The sequence below is a fragment of the Pseudorasbora parva genome, chromosome 20, assembly GCF_024679245.1.
Source record: "Pseudorasbora parva isolate DD20220531a chromosome 20, ASM2467924v1, whole genome shotgun sequence".
In the NCBI taxonomy this organism is placed as follows: domain Eukaryota; kingdom Metazoa; phylum Chordata; class Actinopteri; order Cypriniformes; family Gobionidae; genus Pseudorasbora; species Pseudorasbora parva.
In genome coordinates this window covers 39,258,080-39,267,010 of record NC_090191.1, presented here as the reverse complement: position 1 = coordinate 39,267,010, position 8,931 = coordinate 39,258,080, and the positions used below count along the sequence as shown (strand labels likewise).

At 39.2% G+C, this 8,931-nt stretch overlaps 1 protein-coding gene across 1 annotated transcript in view; it reads left to right on the top strand.

The window, feature by feature from the left end:
- The first annotated feature begins 3,718 nt into the window (after positions 1–3,718).
- si:dkey-97m3.1 (fatty acyl-CoA reductase 1) overlaps positions 3,719–8,931 on the top strand; it is a 38,264-nt gene continuing 33,051 nt past the window's right edge. The window contains exon 1 of the mRNA XM_067427184.1: positions 3,719–3,847. The gene's annotated coding sequence lies outside the window, so the exon portion shown is untranslated. The remainder of the gene's footprint in view (positions 3,848–8,931) is intronic.

Here is an 8,931-nt window from a genome sequence, read left to right as displayed (position 1 = left end):
GATATATTTTTGTGAGAATTTGAATGGTTGGAGTAAAGGTGTGTGAAGTAAGGGACTATCATATTTAACAGTAAATGTCCATATGAGGGCGCCACTGAAACCTTGAATAAGATGGTTTAAACTGGTATATTTTCACAAGCCAAAGCTTCCTCGTGAAACCAGTCACCTTGTCCTCAAGTAGGCCATTTGATAAAATAATACAACCTAAGTTACAACCAAGTTTTGCACACCTATCAAAATAGGAACAGTTGCTTATATAGGCCTATTTTTATATTTACAAACGTACACCAATATACATAGCATGACCACTGAATATCTCCATCATGGCACCTGTCTGTGGGTGGGATATATTAGGCAGCAAGTAAACATTTTGTCCTCAAAGTTGATGGATGTGTTAGAAGCAGGAAGCATGGGCAAGCGTAAGGATTTGAGCGAGTTTGACGAGGGCCAAATTGTGATGGCTAGACGACTGGGTCAGAGCATCTCCAAAACTGCAGCTCTTGTGTGCTGTTCCCAGTCTGCAGTGGTCAGGACCACGGCTCTTTGCTGACCACTGAAATAGCCAACCGTGAGCATCAGAAATGGACTACGGGGCAATGGAAGAAATTGGCCTCATCTGATGAATCACGTTTTCTTTTACATCACGTGGATGGCTGGATGCGTATGCATTGCTTACCTGGGGAACACATGGCCCCAGGATGCACTATGGTTAAAAGGCAAGCTGGCAGAGGCAATGTGAAGCTGGGAAACCTTGGGTCCTGCCATCCATTGGGATGTTTTGACATGTATCACCTACCTAAGCATTGTTGCAGAACATGTTCACTCTTTGATGGAAACTGGTGTCTGTGGCTCTTTCAGCAGGATAATGCTGAGTGGTTTGAGGAGCATGACGATTTTAAGGTGTTGACTTGGCTTTCAAATTCCCCAGATCTCAATCCAATCGAGCATCTGTGGGGTATGCTGAACCGATCCATGGAGGCCCCACCTTGCAACTTACAAGACTTAAAGGGTCTGCTGCTAGCATCTTGGTGCCAAATAGCACAGCTTCAGGGGTCTAATGGAGTCCATACGTGACGGGTCAGGGCTGTTTGGGCAGCAAAAGGGGGACCAGCACAATATTAGCTGTATAAACGCATGTATTATCAAATTTTATTAATACAAAAAATAGGATTCTATTAAGTTTTCAAACAGGGTTTAACTGCATTCTCTAAAATTATGAGTAGCCTGGTATATTTTTGGGAACTTGAAAGTGGTCAAAATATGGGTGTGAATGTCACCGAAATAATGTTGCTCTGCTGTAATTATCCTCCTCCGGTAGGCTTAAATGTGCACTCAAATAAATGATACGTCAGATTTACTTAATTTTTTTATGTCAGCAGGTTCCACGTAATTTGGTTATGTTGAATTTAATTAACATTGTTAATTTCGGTAAACGTAATTTTTTTTTACGTAAAGTTTATTCAATGCCATTTAGTTAAGTCAGGTTAACATTCTTAATTTTGTCCACAACTCTTAATTGTATTACTCTGAAATGAATATAAAAAAAACAAAGCAAGTAATCCCGTTTAATTGATTATTTTTATTTGGTGATATGCTATTTTTTACGAAACCTTTCACATTGTATTGGCTAGATGGTTGTTACATCCATGGCCTGCTCAAAGTCGTTGTTTATTAGTATTAAAACTTCAATTGTTATTAGCGGATCCTTACCCCAAGCACATGCTCTACACTTCAACACAATGGTAACGTCAAAAAACACTAACATAAACTTTTAAATACCAACAAAACATTAAAAAAGTCTCTCCATTTTCTCATCTCATTAGAAATGCATACAATAGCACTTTATTTAAACATTTACTCTCCAAATTCAGTCCATTTGCAAAGCATGATGGGAAGTGAAGGTCCTGTTTGATTGGGTTACTTGATTGAATCATGTTATTTCAAAATAAAAACATCAAGTTATGTCAAAGAGTAACGGTTTTAAGTCAGTTTAACATTAATCAGGTACATTTGAACCAGAAACCCCATATAATGGTGTTAAATCAAGATGAATTGCTTAAATAAAGTGAACAGCATCATAAGTTCATTTTTTTGAGACTGTGAGACTCTTATAAGACTGTGAGCGTCCATCTCTACAGATAATGCACTGTGGTCGGTTGCACACTTTTAACATTTGGTTAATGCATTGTAGTCATTATGAAGCTCTGTATATTCCAGGCATTATGACTCCCTGTAATAGCCTAAAGCGCAGTGCAGTGAATGGGCTTGCAATAACAGGCCTGCACTGGTATGGAGGTCAGATATCTTTCTGTGTCATCTGGTTTTTGTGCCCTGTGAGCAAGGGTGCTCCCCTATCCTGTAACAGTGCAGGCATGTTACTGTTTTTTTCTGTATAATATTACTCATTCATAAACGCCTTCGTTCTGAACCACATGACCTTTGTTGTGCATTGAGAGAACTTTTTCAGCCAAGAAACTGATGCTGTGGGATGCACTGATTTTTTCAAATGTCTAAAACGTTAAAATATCCAACTTTTTTTGTCATGATTAGAACATTTAAAAGGTTAAATAACCCATTTTTACTAACCAAACGTTTATTTGTAACATTCTTAGAAAGTTCATGTTCACATTCAACAATTACAAGTAACCTCATAAGAATGTTCTAAAAATGTTCTCAGAACGTTTCCATAATGTTGCGTGAAACATTCTAAGAATGCGTGTTTAAACGGTGAGCGTTCTATTGATGTCAATTAAAGAATGTTTGATCAACATTTGCATAGCATCTCTTTGTAAATATTACAATTCACTAAGCAATCGAATATGGTTTAGAAGTGAATCCCACACCTAGGCTATTTGTTTTCTGTTTAGTTTTGCACACCCATCGCACACTCTTAAAACAAAGCTTCCAAAGGAGGGTAAAGAATTTAAAAAACGAAAGAACCTTTTGTGTAATTATCCGCGTTATCACTTTCTATTGTCTTGTGGCATAGAAATGATTCGGTCAACTTTGCTCCTTGTCTATTTTCAATCACGACTTTTGGTTCAGTAAAATAATCGCGTGCTCGTCCATTCAGGTTTTTTTCCCCCCTCGTCGTGCCATCTGGAATTCCTTTATGATGAGCATGCAGGTTATTTGCATAATATTATTCCAGTAATCGCTACTTCAGATGGGTTATCTTGTCGACAGCGTAATGCGTTACAGCATGCATGAACACAGGTTTCAGATAAGATGTGTTTTGCGTCATCGGTAAGACAGCACTATATCTGTTAATCATTGCTCTTGAGCTTTATGAAGGACTTTTATGATACATTAACGTAGTACTTTATAGATTTAGATCCTCAAGCAGTTTCAACAATATTGAGATATGGCTATGGACTGGAGATATAATAATAGGCTACTCAAGTGTGCTGTTGTGTACTTGTGAATGATTTGGTCTTTAATCCATCAAAGAATGAGGCATTTTTTGGGTCTGTTTAACCCTCTCTTTCAGTAATGAAACTTTAACTGTCTCGTGTCTTTAGTGGTGGCTTCAAACACTTAGAAAAGGCTTGGAAAATGTTGAATCTGCCATGAAATAGCCTGATATGGCTACAACTGGCCTGACCAGTCCTGAAGAAGGGAGGGCACGGCCAGACACTTATTTTTACTGTAGTAAGTGTATTGAGTGTGTGTTTGCAGTCACACCCAGTTCACACACACACACACACACACACACACACGCTTGTGTCTCCATCATCGCTGCACCAGAGGCGCGTTCACTGCAGCTCTGGAGCGCGCACGAGAGAGAGAGAAGGGGTACGCACTGCTGCGGTCTGAACATCTTCACCCGGCGTGATTCATGTTCAAGGTAAGGCGAGATATTCTGCTTTCTTCTGTTTGGGAGCAAACTGCAGCTCGACTTTTTAATGTCGGGTGTACCGTTAAAAGAAAGAAAAGCGTCGCGGTTTGCTGACGCATCCTTGAGGAAAAGAATGTGCTCAGCGTGTTTAATCATGACGGTACACATGTGGCTTAAAAACGGATTCCGGGGTGTCTTGGATCTGGATTCTTGAGGAGTGAATGGGTGTACAATCTATCAACCCGGAGCAGCTCTCAAACCTCCTTTACACAGGACGCGTTCTCGATGCGGTGCGTCTGCTGTGCGTCAGACCGGCGTCTTTTGCCGCTGCGTTTAAAGATGGTTTGTCAAAAAGATGTTTAACTTTGAAATCAAAGTGTTTGATTTTGAATTCCCGAACGCGTCCGGTGCGAGCGACGCGGGTCTGTCGGCGGACGCGGACGCGCAATCTATTCATCACTAAATACTATACATAGTTAGTGGTTAAAGTCCTGTTTCTTGCTGTGGTTTCTTGTCACATCAGTGTTTAAGTATGAGCCGCGGTGGCGAGTGAAGCAGAAGGAGGAAGAGTGCCTGAGCGCGCGGCGCCAAAGCTTCAGTTCGAATGTTACAGTGAAGCGCAAATGATTCTCGAACTGATGACGTTTGGCGCGAGCGAATCATTCTTGCTACATTGTTGCAGTTGAGGAGGAATCTTTTCCGGTTTGTATTTCATCCCATGATGGAGAGAAAAAAGTTATGTTTTTATTTTTTAAATAAAGTCATTTAATAGTTACAGTGCTGAATAACACATTTTTACGCAATACAAATTTATTCATGATTTTGGGGTGGAATATGTGACCTGGAAATGTTTTTGAAAAGTGTACCTTTCAACGAGATTGTACTGTTAACAGTAAAGTACACTAATAGACTCGTTATGCCTGAAGGGACATTTGTGTACAGAAGTAACAACATTAAACAGAGGCTGTTCAATATTCAACAGACCGTGTACAACATACACTCTCACATATCCTTGTGTGTATGTATATATGAGAGAGAGAGAGAGAGAGCAGTAGAATGTAGGGATGTCAGCAAGTTCATACAGTCACAGCATGTGTGTAATGCTTTGCTTTGACTTACAGAGATGTGCTAAATACGATGGACCTCCTTATCTGGACCTTGATACTGATACTGCGAGAGACAGACAGACAGACAGACAGGGCCATCTGCGGACAGATAGTGAGCCACAATCACTGCCAGTTTTCAAAGTCACCATGAAATCCAATATTTCTATGAAATATCTCAGCATTTATTCTAAATAGGCCTTATTAACCGATGCACATCATAGGCCAGTTGTTCGGATTGGATCAAATCTTGAAAATGGGATTCTGAAATCAGATTAGATCACAAAATCCAATCTTGGCTTTGATCTGGATCAAATCATCAGCGTGTGTTGTTCAAAACTTTTTAGTAAGATTGGGATAAATTTGATTGACAGGCACTCTAAAAAATGCTGATCTGTTTTAACCCAATGTTGGGTCAAATATGGACTAACCCAGCGATTTGGTTGTTTTAATCCTGCGGTTGGGTTAAATATTTCCTTAAAACAACCCAATTGCTGGGTTAGTCCATATTTGACCCAACATTGGGTTGTTTTTTTACTCCGAATTTTCTAGAGTGGGATTATACTGATCCCAGCTGATTTATTTTTATTTTTTTAGGAACAAACATTTTATTACACTTTAAAATTGGTCAAACAATTTGTATCATGTAATATACACACATATTTTGCTGTAACTAGTTTTAAATTGGGCCACTTATTAATTTCGTTAGCCTACAGTAAAGTAAAAAGAGATTTTGCCAACATAAAATAAACTGTAAATATCAAACAAAAATATTATATATAATGTTTTTTTAATTGTTATTACTGTTTGTAAACTGCATTGGCACAATCACAAGAGATGAACCAGTCAAAAGTTATTTGTGAGCGAACGCAATTAAAGTTCTCGGGTGAATAGAACGCAAAAACAACATTTTTTTTCTCCCCATTAAAATATTTTTTTCCCTCACCATGTCCGTTTAGGGGCTCCGTAGAGCACTAGTAATCCATCTTTGGTAATCTCTAAAAGTGTGTGTCTGGATCAGGATGACCCAATCCAATTTTGCTTTGAAAAATCGGTCCATAAAGTAAAATAGATTACCTGATCCTAGATAGCAAAACACAGGATTTACAAATCTAGATTAATCTGATCCTGATAAAAAAAATTGTATAGCACTTTCATTACCTGTTCTCTGATGATGCGTTTCCTGGAGTGTGGGCGGGGCAACCTGTCACTCACATGAGATCCACCAATAGAAAACCACAAGCAGCTTATCAATTCCCCATAGACAAAATCAAGCCCCGCCCTACATTTTTTATAATTTCGGAGGCCTTTCCGCTCAGATATATGACACAATATGAAAGGAAAGAGGATTGCAACATCTCTTTCATGCGTCATTCGTTGACGAATCCTCATTGTCAGCTGATCTATCATCATACTATATCTCTGACCTTTAGTTTTGATCACACTCCGACAGCATTTCAGCCATGCTCGGTGCAGAGAGCTCAAGGGCGAGGATGGAGGATGTTAAGATTAGCACTGGCTTGATGATCAGCAGGCCTTCATGGGTCACGCTGAGAACGAATGAGGGGGGTAAGCGGAGGAAGCACAGCGCACCAGTGAGTGTATTCACAAACATGAACCTGTGGTGTTCCCTGGTAAAACACACAGAATTAATGCGACTAAATAAATCTCGCATCTCTAACCATCTGTAATGGCATTGACACTTCTGAAGATGGTGTTGTGTGATGTGTTGCTTCTTATGCATAAGCTGTCATGACGGGAGCAAAGCGGGTCAGAGTCAGCAATCATTTACATATAACCACAGCCTAAAACCTAGACTAAAACAATACAAAAGACATCTTATTTCATTCCAGCTAGCTGCAACATTACTCATTTTTATTTAGTTTATGTTCTAAAATAAGCATGATGCTCTAAATTAACTAAAAATGAAATAAAAATGAATAAAAAGCCTATAGAGATATATATAGAGAATAGACAATAACACATATATAGAGATATATAGTATATAATATATGATTTTTAGAGAAAAAAAATGACACATTTTATTGTTTTTACCAAAACAAAACCAGAACTAAATTTAAAATAAAAACTGAAATACACTATACTAAAAAAAATAAAAATAACATAAAGCTTGTTTTTTGCAGTGCTGTCATAGAACAACTGTTTTTGGTTCCTCAAAGAACCTTTCAGTGAACAGTTCTAAAAAGAACCTTTTTTTTTTTTCTTTGTTTGAAGAACATTCTAAAAATCGAAAGACCTGGGGAATGCGGCACCTGTAGCCCATTTCCTGCACACGCCTGTGCACGGTGGCTCTGGATGTTTCTCCTCCAGACTCAGTCCACTGCTTCCGCAGGTCCCCCAAGGTCTGGAATCGGTCCTTCTCCACAATCTTCCTCAGGGTCCGCTCACCTCTTCTCGTTGTGCAGCGTTTTTTGCCACACTTTTTCCTTCCTACAGACTTCCCACTGAGGTGCCTTGATACAGCACTCTGGGAACAGCCTATTCATTCAGAAATGTCTTTCTGAGTCTTACCCTCTCGCTTGAGGGTGTCAATGATGGCCTTCTGGACAGCAGTCAGGTCGGCAGTCTTACCCATGATTGCGGTTTTGAGTAATGAACCAGACTGGGAGTTTTTAAAAGCCTCAGGAATCTTTTGCAGGTGTTTAGAGTTCATTAGTTGGTTCAGATGATTAGGTTAATAGCTCGTTTAGAGAACCTTTTCATTATATGCTAATTTTTTGAGACAGGAATTTTGGGTTTTCATGAGCTGTCTGCCAAAATCATCAGTATTAAAACATTAAAACACCCGAAATATTTCACTTGGTGTGCAATGAATCTAAAATATATGAAAGTTTAATTTTTATCATTACATTATGGAAAATAATTAACTTTATCACAATATGCTATTTTTTTGAGAAGGACATGTATACTTACATTATCCCAAATGTTTCCAAGATTGTTTAAATCCAGACAAATAAGCAATTTTAACCAACTATTATTTAAGTGATACTAAAGATGCTATTCCTTCAAACCTGGCCTATAGTTATTGCTGAGGATGTATATCCAGCCCATCTGTTTCTATATTTACATCGCACAGTCCTCCTGCTCTCTTTTGACTCATAATAGATTTTGTAGTCATTTTAACTGTGTATTTCCCTCTGGACTGGGCTATAATTAATGTGACTGTGAGCTGCTATTTATACTACAGGCCTAATTAGCCAGAACCACTTCTGACAGGACCGCTAGTCTAGCAACAATCCATTCCTGCCCTATTAAACAGGTGAATTATTGATTTATTTATAGAATAGTCATTCTTTGGGGCGGCTCAGTGAGTAGAGCTGTCTCCTCACAGTAAGAAGGTCCCCGGCTTTCTGTGTGGAGTTTGCTCCGTGGGTTTCCCTTACAATTTAAAAACATGCTGTATAGGTGAATTGAAGATGCTAAAATTGTGTGTGTGTGTGTGTGTGTGTCCGTGTGTCCGTGTATCCGTGTGTGTGTGTGTCCGTGGGTAGGGTTGGGTCAGGGATGGATGGATGGATGGGTGGGTGGATGGATGGGTGGGTGGGTGGGTGGGTGGGTGGGTGGATGGATGGATGGATGGATGGATAGATGGATGGAAGAATGGATATACTGATAGACGGATGGATGGATGGATGGATGGATGGATGGATGGATGGATGGATGGATGGATGGATATACTGATAGACAAATGGATGGATGGATGGACGGACGGACGGACGGACGGACGGACGGACGGACGGACGGATGGATGGAAGAATGGATATACTGATAGACGGATGGATGGATGGATGGATGGATGGATGGATGGATGGATGGATGGATAGATAGAAATGAAAATAAAGCAAGCACATATAGTATAGCCAAGAACAGCAAACATAAACCAAACAACAACTTAAAAATAATAACAGTAATAAGTAATAAAATAAAATAATTACATAAATTAATAAATAAAATAAGCTGAAAATGCTT